Source organism: Lissotriton helveticus, chromosome 1_1, assembly GCF_964261635.1.
Source record: "Lissotriton helveticus chromosome 1_1, aLisHel1.1, whole genome shotgun sequence".
Taxonomy (NCBI): Eukaryota; Metazoa; Chordata; class Amphibia; order Caudata; family Salamandridae; genus Lissotriton; species Lissotriton helveticus.
The window spans coordinates 1903388246-1903404407 of NC_136057.1; the positions used below are offsets into that span (position 1 = coordinate 1903388246).

Genomic DNA, 16162 nt, shown 5'->3' on the forward strand with positions numbered 1-16162 from the left:
AGAATCATATTACTAATCTCCAGTTTCCATCCAAACACAAACCTGTATACAAAATGTCCCATGTCCTTATCAGTAACGTTCTAAAAACCACTATACTGTTTAAACACTTGTAGAAGTCTTTCATAATAAGCATGCACCGTTTCTTTCGTTTCCTGAGCCGTTCTATCTATTTTTACCCAGTCTGTTTCCTTTGGTAACATCTTTCCACTTTAATAGGTAATAACCTGCCTATATTTTTCATCACTTTGTATGATGGTGCTCCGGTCTTTGCATCTCTGGGGTATTCTTCTTTTGGCCATTCTACAGCATTCTTAGTCTCACCCCACAAATCAGCTGGAACCACTATATCAAACAAACCATCTAAATCCTTCCACAAGGTCTTTGAAACCTTTACAAACTCTCTACTTGTTTGTACCACTCAACTGTTTTTCTCTCAATCTGGGGAACTCATTGGTAAAAGACACTATATCTTGCCTTGACCACGGGACGTGAACATATCCACCTCTTGGCATTTCTCTCATTGGATATATCATTTCAGTCGTCGTCTCTGTACCTGTCTCTCTTACCGGAAACATTGATGAAGCCCCTTGATTTGCAACCATTTCTTCTTTCTTTTTAGCCCATCTGCCTTTCCATCATTCCAATCCATTCCATTGTCTCAATGAATTGATCAGCTCCTTGATTTGCAAATGTTTTCGCAAAGCATTCAAACTCTCCAAATCCTTGTCACTAAAATCCAATCTATATGTTTTCTGTAAAGCTTTCGGTTTTTCTATGTCAACACCATAGGTCTGTGCAACTTCAGCAAATCTCTCATGAAGACTATTCGCTCTCATTGTGATATTCTTCCATAAAAATAATAACTCTTCCTCCTGATATTTACTCAATCTTTCAGGACTAATCGTACCCATAATCATTGCCTCCAAATCTGCTTTCAATCTACTCACATCAAAGCTCTTATTGACTTTATTAGACACCATCCCTTTAATCCATTCTTGTGGAGATGGCCCTATTGAACCTCTTGATGTAGGTGCCATTCCTCTCTCATTCTGTACTACTCTCCTTTGTTCTATTTGCACATTACGCTTTGGGGTTTCCACTGATCTTTCTGAAATGTCAATCAATGAGCCTGTCTCACCGACACTAGCACCACCACTAGCCCTACTGTTAACAGGCACTGATAATGCATGCACTTGGGAAATATTCGGTCGCTACCTATACAATGGAATTATAGGAACAATAGTCCCAGGGACTGGAAAAGCCTCTGCATTCAAACTCAATTGAGTAATCTTTTTTGTCAAATCAGCTTTTACCTGGTTCACTACATTTGCATTTTTCCTGTGAGAATACTGAGGAACTTCTACCTGAATCAACGGAGCACTTGGGTTTATTCTTTGTTGTTCTTCCTGATAAGGTGGAGGTCTATTTAACAGTAACTCATTCAACAACTCGTCATCTACCTCATTTGGATCAGGACCTGTTTCCACAACATTTTTCTTTTTCTCTGTACTCTTTCCTCCTTCCTGATTCTCTACTAAAACAACTGGATATAATCCTTCACCTACTGCTATCACGTCTCTCCCCCACTTCTTCATTTGAGCATCCCATTTTGCTTCTGAGTATCTACTCACTGTATTTCTATATTTATTCTCAGACCTGTCTCTGTGTCTTTTGTAAGCCTCAGGTTCCCATTACTCAAGCGCCTCATACTGCATAGGTCTAGGATTTGGTCTCAATTCATCCATTTGATGTCTCAAGTTTTCTAAAATCCTTACATTAGAAGTACCATACTCTGGAAATGCCATATTCCCATCTCCTTGTGTATATTTCACCCAAATATCCAACCATGTACACATGTGATATCCTCTTTCTAAGGACATAAAAGAAGCAGGCGTACCCTCATGCGGTACAGTATTTCCCTCTCTAAAAGATATAGGCTCATATTTTCTAAACAAGGTCTTCAACAATTTCAATAACTTCATTTAATTTTGTGTGTTACACTAAAATTCAAGCAAACAGAGAAAACTCTTCCTTATTTCCACAAACACTATTCATTCACACTGACCAATATCAGCGTGACTCACACAAACCAAGCAATAACAGCACAGCACTCTTTTATGACGATTCACACTGGCTGACCAGTGCCAGGGCAGCTCTCTGTGATGTCAGTATAACTCCTGCGACTGACCCTCCCTTTAAAAAAAAAAAAAAATATCTGTAGTAAATTAAACAATCTTCTTATGGGACAAACAAGATTAGAACATATAAAACAAACCTGCTTGTCTGCTCCACTTAAAGAAAAATAGATTCAATCACTCCAAGAATTTCTTCGCTACCAGCAAAATATATAGCAGCGTTATTCTACCCTCAATTAAGTCAAAATTCTAGGGACTTCTTCAGCTGCGCTTTCTAGAGGTACCCAAATAAATCCTCACTATACTAACTCCAAAGTTCCCTGTGCAATACTAACAACGCAACTATTGTTTAGTACCGCATCAATAGCAGGCAACGCAATAGCGCTTTGTGTATGCCACACTAAGACACACCCCTTAGGCTAAATATCATCCCGGGATCTTAGGCCACTTCGGACCCTAACTCAACTGCATTAAGTTCAACGGTGGACCACAATATATAACAAAAATACAATTATTAATAAAAAAAAATAATCAATTACATCCAAATCAATTGCAAATGTAATCAATCTAACCATCAAGTCTGCTACCAAAAACTGTGGCCGCAGAAAGGGGCTTAGCCAAATTTTATCATCAGGAACCAATTTCAACACTTTACCAGTCCCTTCCGCTGCATAATTTTTTTAACAAAAGTTACCAAAACAGGTTACTTATATTCATCATATTCTCTCTCTCCTCGATGGACCTTTGAGAGTTGGTAGGGATTGGCAAAAGATAGACAGAATCCTAACATATGATGACCTAAACAAGAAAGTAATTCAAACACTATAATCAAATAACATTAATAATGACAAACTCTGGTTACTTATCAACATGCTTTTATCAATTTTTTTTAAATAATTGTGAATGCTCAGCAAGTACAATACAGCTTAAATCATAGATCATCATACAAGAGAAACATCAATACAGTAATTTATAATACATCTCATACCGAGCCATGAGTAAATGGATAGGCGAAGAGGCAAAAGAACATTTGCAAATAAGATACATGCAAATTCTAAATATCATTCGAACCTAGGAATAACTATAGTACAAAATGCTAACAGTTTGGAAAGCCACTCTCCGTCCGGAAGAGTAAGCTGGACACCCTCACGAAGGTATGAAGTGCAAAATTAAAGAGTAAGGATCATCAAAACAACTGCCAGCCAGTTAGGTAAGGAAATCAGCAACACAGCCCTCTCCTCTCTCATAAGAAGCACAGCAGCCACCTAATAAATTCTAACACTAGTAATTATACCCTTATTCACTAAAGATCCAGCTCCCCATGTATCAACACACAAAAATCCAGAATCCTGATTGGGCTAGGGCAGGGGGTGTCTCATCACTCCACTTCCAGTGCATCTGACTTCCAACAATTCTTTTATCTTTAGGAAAACTGTTATAAATGATAGGAGGTCCACATCAAAGTGTAGTCTTCATAGATAGGTTTATTTCAGGTAGAGAACAGCTTGACAACCACCAACTGCCCACAAGGACAGTCCAGCTCCAACTGACCCAGGACAGAGCTGGAACGTTCTACATTCTAGAAGCTTGCGTGCTGGGACGCACACAAGCAGCATACAACACACCTCCCCCCAAACACAAAAAAAACAAACAAACTAAGAACAAATATAATCTTTCATTTTTGCAGGTGGACGTGAGACACGTACACTTCTTCTGGGTCCCACATCTGCATCTCTTTGCACAGACTCATCTTGAGCCACAGGTCCCAACTCAACGACATCAACCAAACCATCTGAGTCATTGAAAATTTCCTGCGGACCAAGGGTGGTGACAACAGGTACATCAGAATTAATAGGCAGAGACACCTGAGAGTTTTGCATAGTATTGAAATCATCCAAAAACAATTGATCATTATCCTCAGCATAAGAGTGAGAAAAACATTTCCTAGGATCCATAACCAATTTGTCAGATCTAACAACAGAGACACGTCTGAAATTCCAAATTTTCCCCCCTTCAACACGTACAGCCTTACTAAATACTTCAACCACTCTAATAGGATCCGACCACTTAGCCCAATTCCTGGCAGATGAACTCCCAAATTTCACACGCACCAGATCACCAACTTTGACCTTGTGGCGTGAAACACTTTTCACAGAACATTTGCCCATTTTTTCTTGATAAATCTTGACCCGTTCTCCCATTTCCTTGGCATTGAAAGCAGACACAATGGGGCGATTGGATTTCAACCACCAAGGTAGCAACCTAGAACCAGGTTTGCGACCTCTTAATAATTCAAAAGGGGAACACCCCGTCACCGAATTGGGTGACGTGCGATATGTAAGCAAGGTGGCACTTAATGCTTTTTTCCAATTCAAATCATTCCTGACCGCTAACTGAATAGATTCCTTGACCACTCTATTAAAGCGCTCGGTCTGGCCATTTGCTTGAGGATTATAATTGGAAACCCTCTTGTGAGATATGCCATGATCTTTAAAAAATGTTTCAATCTCACTGCTAGTAAACTGCGTCCCATTATCTGAAATTACTTCAGAAGGAAGACCCTCCCGACAAAAAACATTGTTAAGGAAATCAATGACCTGCCTGGAGGTGATTCTTTCAACAATTTTGACCTCTGGCCATTTCGAAAAATAGTCAATTAAAACTAAACCGTAGACCTCCTTGCAGCCCGGCAAATTTAAAGGACCAATGATGTCAATGCCCAACCTTCTCCAAGGTCCTTCGGCATACTCAATGGGAGTGATCGAGGAAGACAAAGGTTTCACGCTCTTGTCACTGTTGGAACAAGATACGCAATTCCTGACCCATCTATCCACAAAGGCATCTAAAGAAGGCCACCAACAGTACTCCCTTAATCTCCTCTTGCTGGTGGACATGCCCATGTGACCCTCGTGAGCAATCTTAATTAATTTTTCCCTGACTGACAAAGGAGGAATGATTTTGTCACCCCTGGTGATAATGTTGTTGGAACACATGAGCTCATCCTTAACCTTAAAGAATGAACTTAAGTCGCCCGACAACTTCCTTTCTTCAGGCCAACCACATTTAAGATAAGTATTGACCAAACCCAAAATATTATCCTCTGACATGGCTTCCACCCAAAGATTTTCACTGATGACCTCTGAATCATCCACATTGATGTATTTCATTGTGTAAGCTACATCACACTCATCAGAGTGTTCAACTTCGTGATGAGGTAAAGCTAACCTTGACATGCAGTCAGCATGCACGTTGAGTCTCCCAGGGATATACTCCACAGTGCATCGATACTCCTGTAGTTTGGCCGCCAATCTGGCCAAACGGGCTGTCAGAATCCTACCACCACCCGCAGCCAACATACTTACTAATGGCTTGTGATCGGTTCTAAGCACAAATTTTGTGCCCCACAAAAATTGTCGGAAATGCTGGGCTGCCCAGGTACATGCTAATAGCTCTTTTTCAATCGTCGAATAGTTACACTCAGCACCTTTCAATGTCCTTGAAGCATAAGAGATAATGCTTTCTTCACCCATACCTTTCTGCATCAGAACTGCACCCAGCCCAGTATTACATGCATCAACTGAAACAATACATTCTTGACCCACAACAAATGGTTTCAAGAAAGGAGCAGAACAAATTTCATTTTTTAACACATCAAATTGCAGTTGTTGTTCATTTCCCCATACAAATTTTGCGCTTTTTTTTAGTAACAGTCGAAGTGAAGCCACTTTGGAAGCATAGTTCCTCACAAATTTGCTAAAATATTCAGTTAAACCAAGAAAAGAAAACAACTGATCCTTATTGGTAGGAGGAGGGGCCTTTGAGATACTGGAAATATGATCAAATTTAGGTTTTATCCCTTCCTTTGAAATCTCATGTCCCAAATAATCTACCTTCTCCTGTCTGAATTTGCACTTAGCAAACTTAAGGGTCAAACCTTTTGATTGTATCCCCCCTAAAACAGCTTTGAGGTTCTTATCATGTTCCAGAACATCCTTGCCAAAAACCAAGATGTCGTCCTGGAACGCAATAGCCCCATCACATCCATTCAACACTTCTTTCATTAAGCGCTGAAACACTGATGCAGCACTGGCAAGGCCGAACGGCATCCGTAAATAACGAAACATACCCTCAGGAGTAACAAAAGCTGTAAGATTCCTAGAATCCTCATGCAGGACAACCTGGTGATATGCACTAGCAAGATCTAATGTAGAGAAAACGCTTGCACCAGAGAGGGTGGAAATAAGTTCATTAATTTTGGGTAAGGGATGCATGTCAGACCATATCTCTTTATTAAGGCTTCGAAGGTCCACACATAAGCGAAGCTCGCCATTGGCCTTTAAGGATAAAACAATAGGGGAAACCCAAGGAGAAGACTCAATAGGTTCAATGATGTTGGATTTAACTAAATCATCAAGAATCCCTTTCATCTTGCTACAATAGGCCAAAGGTACATTCCTAACCCTATGCCTTACTGGTACCGCATTGTCCTTAAGAATGATCTTATGTTTGAATTGGGCATACTCGCCTAACTTTTCATTAAATACTTTTGGGAATTCCTTCTTGATGCTATCTACAAAATCATTGTCACTCGGGGCTACCATGCAAACTGGCCATGGAATGCTTGGGTCAATATATACAGGAGGTGAAGCATTGGGATCTAATTTAATGCCCATCTCTTTCTGATGGGGCCAGCCTAAAAGCGACTCCCCTTTATTAGCAATATATATTTTAGCTTGAGTGAACCTGTCCTTAAATTCAACCTTTGCCCAAAAGAAACCAATTAATTCGATCTTGTGGCCAGAATAGCTGCCAGGTTTGATATCGGGACATGTGAATTCTCTATTCGGCCACAATTCTTCAAACACATCTTTCCCAATTATGGAATACCAGGCACAGGAATCCACCAACATGGAAACCTCTTTACCATCAATGTAAAATAAAGCAGAAGGAAAGCTTTTGCATTCGTCAGAGGATACACAAGAAATGCAGTTGAACTCACTAAATTCTGCATCAAACTCTTCTTCGTCTACAGAAATACAATTCACTTTTTGAGGTGAACGACACATTTTCCCAAAATGACCAGTCTTTTTACATTTTACACAAATCTTATTTAAAGCAGGACAACTTTTAAAATTCCCCACATGGTCAAAACTTCCACATCTATAACAGATAATGAAAGAGCGTCTATTATTAAACCTGTTTTCTTTCGTGAAACCTTCATTAAACCTGTTATCTCTCATGAAACCTTCTCTTTTAAAATTGGGAACAACAGGTTTCTTTTGAAATGCTTGACCTCTGACAACAGAAACTTCAGGTACGGATTCTTGGATCTTGACTGAAATGCCCTGACCCTGACTTCTTATTTCAGACACGAACTTTTCAGACTGTTCGATCCCTTTCGCTATGTTGACTACAGCTTTAAGTGAAGTTTCCGTTCCTAACCACAATCTCTCCTGTATCTTCTTGCTCTTGGTCTTCATCATGATCTGGTCCCTAAGCACCTGTTCATAATTTATTGTTTCAAAGGCACAGGAACCAGCCAAAGCGCGTAATGCAGATATATAGTTCTCTATGGATTCATTGTCCTTTTGCGCTCTTGAGTAAAATTTAAAGCGTTCCATTACTGTGTTCACTTTTTTCCCAAATCTAATGGCCAGTTGCTTAACAGCAATTTCAAAAACATTTGTTTCAGAGCCAGAATCTTCCAAGGGAGGCAAATCCGATAACTCCTTTAGTCCTTGGCCACCTAAGGACAAGCGTAAAAGATCTAATTTCCTTTTGGCCGAACACCCTTCCTCTTCTAAAACACTGACATAGGCCAGAAACATGGGATACCACAAATCCCAATCCATTTTAGGCTCTCCTGCCACTGGTAAAAAATGCGGTGGAACCATAATATTTGCCATGACTATTGGAGATTTGAAACAAAATTAAATATGTAAGTTTCCCCTTTTTTTTTTTTGGATTAATCCATATTATTATGTACTAACCCTTGTTAAAATTCAAAAATTGTAAAAGAAGAAAAAAAAAACACGTTTTTGTAGTGTAATAATATGTTGTTCAACAAGCTCCTCGAACTTTCCCAAACCAAGATGGCCGAACCAGGAAGAAGATGTGAAGCGTCACGCCCAGAATGCACTGCGACAATGACGATTATCTGAAATCTGTTCCCGACGTGTGTGCAGCAGAGGGATAATGGAGATCCTCAACGTTCTACTGCGCAGTTGGAATTTTGAAGCGCTCGAGCCTTTCACGTGAGTAGCTTTGAATTACTTCAGCGTTTTTTTTCTCAAAGATTACTCTCCATGCAGTAGAATAACCCTTTCCGAGCGGTTTTGTAATTAAATCACAGCCGCGGGTGCCATCAAGTGCACTGCCTGTAAGCTGCCGCTGTAAGCCGCCGCTGAGCAGGGAGATAGATAATGTTCGCGCTCACTTTATCTTTAAATTCGTAATGAAGGTCTAACACTGCCGCAGGTGCTATCAAGGCACTTAAAGCATTCTTTAACCCGCCGCTGGCGCTATCAGTGCGCATTCACACCATGAATAAAATTATAAAGTCTTACTTCTGGTTGGAACACTCGTGAACGCTGTTCTCCCTCTAGCCTGAAGACTCGTTTTTCTTTTTGGGTTGCTCCCACTGTCGCCAGTATGTTATAAATGATAGGAGGTCCACATCAAAGTGTAGTCTTCATAGATAGGTTTATTTCAGGTAGAGAACAGCTTGACAACCACCAACTGCCCACAAGGACAGTCCAGCTCCAACTGACCCAGGACAGAGCTGGAACGTTCTACATTCTAGAAGCTTGCGTGCTGGGACGCACACAAGCAGCATACAACAAAAACATCATCATCGTCCTTCAGCAGAGGAAAGTCTGATAATCTCTTCAGCAGCTTGCACATAGCACTCTGTTGCTTTGTATGGAACTTTCAGTACAATTGTCCATAAAAATACATTCTCCGGTTGGCAAGGAAATTCCATTAATAACATTCATTACTTCCTCCGCACAACCATGGCCATCATAAGGAACTCTCGAAGGACAAAATATATTTCTTTGCAGCCTACATTTTAGAAAGCAAATTAAACCTAAAAAGACTTTTGAGGCCTTCTCTGCAGAACAGTAAAATGTGCTTTTTCTCTAGGAAAAATAAATACACAAGTAAATATTATAACACAACAAAACTTCATAATTAATGCTTTACATTTCTCTATTAATTATGTGCACAGTTTTGAAGAGTTAGTGCAAAGGAAAAAATTATAATTTCTTTATTAATCATTCATGTTTGCGAACTAGTTATTTCTACATTAATCATTCACATTTGCGGCCTACTAGAAAAGCACTGAAATACTAATCTTCCAGCACGCATTTGCGCAATTCCATGTTCCCCCATTTTTAGTTTTTTATTGTTAATTTTCACACAACGTTTGTTAATAATCCACACAATGAGAAGTTTGATCCGAGCAGGTTTTATTTTGCAAAACCCTGCTCCATCACCATTGATGGGGGATTGCTGCATGGATACTGCAAAATAATGACCGGATTCAGTCCGTATCTGCGGGAGCGCCGATAGAGACATCTACTCGTGCATCTTGACTGGCCATGCCACCAAACTTTGAAGTTTATTATCTAACTGTTCAGCTGCATTGAAACACATTGCGACTTGGGAATATTGGGATATGTATCAATAGCTAAACCTATATTTTGGGAGACATGCTTCAGGAGCATAGGTCTAAAACGGTATATGGATCGAATTTACCAATGTGATGTCTTCTCAAACTCCTGTTAATGGCTAAATTAGATAATGTTTCAATATAGAAAAAAGCTGGGCTGACATGTATAGTGGATCTCTGCGAAATTAATTGGCTCCAGGATTTTGATGATGTGCGATTAGAACATGATAAACCAGCAAGCTTTTTCTTCTGTTGCTAATGGCAAGATCTTACAAGGCAGTGACTTTACTATGTTGTGATATTTGAAGACAGAGCTGACTGACGAAGAATGTTCGACCTCTATCAGACACCGAGATGTGGCATCTAGAGCCACACGGTTTATGTTGATCCAGTATAATTATCTGCACTGCCCTTACACTTAAACGAATACATGATATGTCATGGAGTTTCAAACAGCTGTCCCGGGTGTGGACTTGTGGCTGTTGGGTTTATCAACCTTGCTTTTGAATGTCACTCCCTTAGACATTACTGGGAGGCACTAATACATGAGCCAGTCACCCTCACAGGTAACCATATGAACACGAGTCCCGAGAGAAGCTTATTAGCAACAACCAGGCCTAAAAAGAGAAGCTAAGCACAGGTGTGGTGCTTTTATTTGCAAAGAGTCAGATAGCCACGATTTGAAGCTTTCCATTACCACCAAAAATCACGACTCTGAAGTCAGCATTGATAAAAATGGACAGAAAATCACACTCTCTAGGGTCAACATAATCAAAGGTGGAGGTGCAGATATTTCTCAGAGGGATGTTGAGCTACTTCAGTTCACATCCTAATCGGATCTAACCCCCTCAGTCCCCCCCCCCACAGCAGAGGTGTTGCGGGAAGACATGCACTTATCTTAAACTACTCAGCAGAATGTAAGAATATTGTTGATAATATTATCGGCTGACATAATTATTGTGTCCTAAAAAACAATCACCAAAATATTGCCCCATTGTATGCCAATTTTTTTTATTATTAACTCCATAGAGGGTGTTGTGGGACCCAGAGTTCTGTGGCTAAAGACGCCCCACTTCACTCGAGGACTGAAGGTCAGCCACAACTCACCCCCGTCGACAGAACAGCACCAAGAGCATCTTTGAGCATCTTTTTCTCCTACATCATCAGCATCAGGACTACACGATTGTCGCCTATGGTGGTCATTTCCTAAAGTCTGGAACTAAACTGGAAAAGGCTCTGGTGGCCAGGTAACTGTCCAAAGTAACCTTATTGGCCTTCTACATCTCCGCCCTGTTGGATTTGGTCACCCAAGTCGGGCCAGAGTTGCTGTATAAACTCTCTCAAACTTTTCAAAAGTTAAAAAATGTTTTGTTGACCAGTGTTTGTTTGGGGTTGAAGCAAAAGGTATTTAATGCTTTGAAAATCCATATCTCTGGAACCCTCAGATGGATTTTGATGATCAAGGACTCTAAACATTCATACAAATATGCCCTATGTTTATAAATTGTTGTCTCTTCTCTTTCTTGTTGTGTGACTATCTTTTCCATTGTTTGGTACTGTTAAATGCCTTACACTAAGTTCCTTTGTCAAACCTTGCTGCTCGAAGCCACAGCTACCCAGGGTTGAGGTAAAGGTAATAAACACAAGCCTGACTGGAGCCAAGACAGTTTTTGCAAGTGCATTTCAAGATAAGGGCCCACAGCCATATCATATACTACACCAAAATCCTCACAGTTGGGTAAGAAGGGAGGCAAACACTATAGTGGTTAAGTGAAAGTGGGTAGTAGTGCACTGCTTGCATGTAATAGTGCCATTACCCCATAACGTCTTGGTAGTTGTAGTTCAGTTTTTCACACAAAGTTCATATTATTTTTCAGCTAATGCCGTCTTTCGAAATTGTATCTCTAGACACCAGTGTTTCTGGATTCCCCACTTATCAGTAGAGAATATTTACGGTTAGCTGGACATGCTGCCAATTTTCTCAGGTATGACTTGGGAATAGCCTCTTGGACAGATCAGAGGTGTTTCCGCTAAATGTATATTACTTGTACACTTAATGAGAGCGAAATACTGAATTTTAAAAAATCCCCGTTGTGTCCGTTTTTTTGCTGTATTATTTAGGCACTGTACCCTGCTTTTAAAAATCATTGTGATTGCATACCTGCACCCGTTTTCGCCACATTACTGTGTTTAGAGTTGAGCTTTCTATCAGGGAAGGGCACCACACTGCCTGAACGGCAGACATCTTTGGTGAGGGCAAGGATCCAAAGCAAGGATTGGATGCTCTAGTTGTCAGAAGGACGCTAGAACAGTATTTAAGACATCCATGCTGACGCGCAGCGGGCACACGCGGCGGGCTCGCCGGAGCGTCGCCGGAGTCGCGCCAGAGTCCAGCCCGTCTGCGCCCGTCCACGCACGGACGGGCTCGGGGGCAGGGATCTCTGGACTAATGCGCTCCTACACCTCGGAAGACCTACGTAATCTGGATAAGGGTGAGGCTTGCCTTGATAACAACACCCTGAAGATACTAAGAACACATGCTATCTACAAACCATTGAACATTATACATCAAGATGCATTCTCCACCCTGAAAATAGCATATCTAAATACCAGATCACTCCACTGCCACCACGTCGAGGTCTATAACCTGTTGCAAAACAACGACACTGATATACTGACCTTAACAGAGACCTGGATGAGTGAGAGCTCAATGCCAGACATCCTGGCCGCCCTCCCCAGCGGCTATGATGCTTTATGGCAAAACCGCCCAGGAAACACACGGGGAGGAGGGGTAGCTGTGATTTTCAAAAAGATGCTGTCAGTAGAAATCCTACTATCAGAGACAGTCGACCTGGCTGATTTGCTTGGGGTGAAAGTCACAGTAAACAGCTCATGCTGGGTGGTGTTAGCGGTCTATCGCCCTCCCAACGCAACCCCAACCTTTAAGGACTTATTCGCCCCCATCATATCTGACCTTTGTACTCGCTACTCGAAAATCTTAGTCACAGGAGACTTCAACTTGCACTGGGAGAAACCTCACTGGGACGCTCCTATGCGCCATTTGGACACTTTGATGTCAGCGCTAAACTTTAAACAGATCGTGAATGTCCCCACGCACACCAAAGGTCATACCCTTGACCTGGTATGGACTACAGACCCCTCACTAACGCTGAAAGAAGTTGCCCCATGTATTTGGTCTGACCACTACCTAATTTCCTGTGAGCTACGTATTAAGGGCCAAATAGTCAAACCAACATTGGAGGCTAGGAAAACCCGCAAATGGGCAGAGGTCGATCTGAGGACCCTGACCGAGGTATTCCTGCCCAGAGATTGCCCCTCGAACTTAGATCATAGTCTAGATCAGCAATACGCGGATTTAACGCGTTCCCTGACACTAGCTATTGATCAGATAGCGCCAATAAAAATGAAGGCGCTAAAAGGCCCGGGTAAGGATGCCCCTTGGTTCACGCCAGCACTGAGGGACCATAAAAAGAAACTTAGAGCCCTAGAAAGAAGCTGGAGGAAAACTAAACTGGACTCAGCCAGGAACCTCTACCGTGCCTCCTTGAACGCATACAAAAAACACATCATCCTTGCCAAAGCCGAGTACTACGAATCCCGTCTAAGTAAGGCAGTCAACGTGCAGAAAGAGACTTTTAAAATCCTGTCGGAGTTGACTAAAAAACCAGACAGCGTTCAGTCTCCCATAAACTGCAATTGCTTTCAGGATTTTTTCTTGGAGAAAGTAAGAACCATCATCCAGGACATAAAAAATGGGCCGCTTACTGGAATGGCTACACCTATAATCCCCCAAAATCAAACTGACTGTGCAATCACACTGTTTCCAGAGATTGACATCTTGAGCCTGCAGCAGCTGATGGCCAGAATCAAATCTGGATCTCCAGCGGACCCTTGTCCACCTAAAGTTTTTCAGGCAGCCCGTCCACTATTGGAGGAGCAAGTCATCCATCTCCTAAATAGATCCCTGGAATTAGGACAACTACCAGCAGCACTTAAGGAAGCGCGGGTAAGACCGCTGTTGAAAAAACCTGGCGCAGACCCCGCAATACTAAAAAACTATAGGCCGATCTCTCAGCTACCATTTCTCTCTAAAGTACTGGAGCAACATGTATTAAAATCTTTGTCCATGTACTTGGAGTCCCGCTCCCTGCTTCACGAACGACAAGCAGGGTTCCGAGCACACCACAGCACCGAGTTGGTGATGCTCTCGGTGCTGGATGAATTGAGAGGCTTGGCTGACGGTAAAAAACCGAGCGCCCTGATTTTATTAGACCTTTCAGCGGCGTTCGATACCGTCAGTCATGCGCTGCTACTGGAAAGGCTGAGTGACTTTGGCATCAAAGGCCGGGCTTTCGAGTGGTTGCAGTCCTTCCTGTCAGGAAGGACACAAAGAATACAACTCGGAGAAGAAATCTCCGCCGTGGGAGAAATAGAATGTGGGGTACCTCAGGGCTCGGCCCTATCCCCACTGCTGTTTAACCTATATCTGCAGTCTCTGATTGCCTCCCTGGCGAGTATGGGCTGCACAGTATATAACTATGCAGACGACACGCAGCTGCTGCTGAGTGTTGACAATACAAACACCGCCCAACTCCACACTCAGAATATTTTGAGACACACGGTCCAGTGGATGACAGGAAACCTCCTAAAAATCAATCCAGACAAGACTGAGGTCTTGGTTATTTCATCTACCACCTCACCATGGTGTGACCTCTACTGGCCCGCAGAGTTAGGTCCAGCCCCAAAACCCAGTTTGAACGTGAAGAGCCTGGGGATCAAACTGGATTGTGACCTCTCTATGGTCAGCCAAATCTCTTCAGTGGTGGGCAGCTGTACTAATATCATCCGACAGCTACGGAAATTAGTGCCTATCATTTCCCAATCTATGCTTCGTTCCATCGTCGCAGCTACTGTGATTTCACGCATAGATTATGGAAATGCCCTCTACCTTGGCCTACCAAAAACCTTGATAAATAGGCTACAGGTGGTGATGAATGATGCCGCTCGTCTTATCTTCAGACAGCCAAGACACACTAAAGCATCCCCCCTGCTACAAAGCCTCCACTGGCTCCCTATTAAGGAGCGAGTGGAATTTAAAAATCTGTGCATCGCCCATAAAGCCATCTATGGCATGGCACCTGCTTACATCAAAGATCGCCTGGTAATGTATAGCCCAAAGAGAGCTCTTAGGTCCTCAGACTCTCAGCTATTAGTCTGCCCTCGGTACAAACTTGCCACCAAGGGCGGTAGAGCCTTTTCGGTGCTGGTTCCGCATTTATGGAACACACTACCTGAGCCACTACGAAAGGAAGGAAACCTACGTTTCAGAAAGGGGCTGAAAACGCTGTTGTTCAGGAGAGTCCTGTGAGCCACGTAGGCCAGTGGATGCCCTCTGTACTGTCAAAGTTGTTGTTTACCATCGATTCCCGAGCGCTTAGAGGCCTGTAGGTGATTGAGCGCGCTACAAATCAAAAATAACAATAACAATAACAATAACAACAATAAACACCAGTGTTTCGGGATTCCTCACTCATCAGTAGTGAAAATTTACGGGTTGCTGGACATGCTGCCAATTTTCTCAGGTATAATCCCACTCATAGCGTGCAGGCGTTCGTAAGCTTGTCAGCTTGGGGGAGGCTCACGGGAGCCTTGTCTCAATGAAAGTGGGTAGGAGCGCACTGCTTGCATGTAACAGCGCCAACAACCCATAGAGTCTTGGTAGTTGTAGTTCAGTTTTTAACACAAAGTTCATATTATTTTTCAGCTAATGCCGCTTTTTGAAATCGTATCTCTAGACACCAGTGTTTCAGGATTCCTCCCTCATCAGTAGAGAAAATGTATGGGTTGCTGGACATGCTGCCATTTTTCTCAGGTATAATCCCACTCATAGCGTGCAGGCGTTCCAAAGCTTGTCAGCTTGGGGGTGACTCACAGGAGTCTTGCATCAGTGAAAGTGGGTAGGAGCGCACTGCTTGCATGTAACAGTGCCATTACCCCATAGCGTCTTGGTAGTTGTAGTTCAGTTTTTCACACAAAGTTCGTATTATTTTTCAGCTAATGACGTCTTTCGAAACCGTATCTCTAGACACCAGTGTTTCTGGATTCCCCACTTATCAGTAGAGAATATTTACGGTTAGCTGGACATGCTGCCAATTTTCTCAGGTATAATCCCACTCATAGCGTGCAGGCGTTCCAAAGCTCGTCATCTTGGGAGCGGCTCACGGGAGCCTTGTATCAGTGGAAGTGGGTAGGAGTGCACTGCTTGCATGTAACAGTGCCATTACCCCATAGCGTCTTGGTAGTTGTAGTTCAGTTTTTCACACAAGTTTCATAT

General features: G+C 42.3%; 1 long non-coding RNA gene across 1 annotated transcript in view; it reads right to left on the bottom strand.

Annotated features, from left to right (window-relative positions):
• Positions 1 to 3779: 3779 nt before the first annotated feature.
• Positions 3780 to 16162, bottom strand: part of LOC144775596 (uncharacterized) — a 348461-nt gene continuing 336078 nt past the window's right edge. The window contains exon 5 of the long non-coding RNA XR_013600556.1: positions 3780 to 3946. This is a non-coding gene — a long non-coding RNA (uncharacterized LOC144775596). The remainder of the gene's footprint in view (positions 3947 to 16162) is intronic.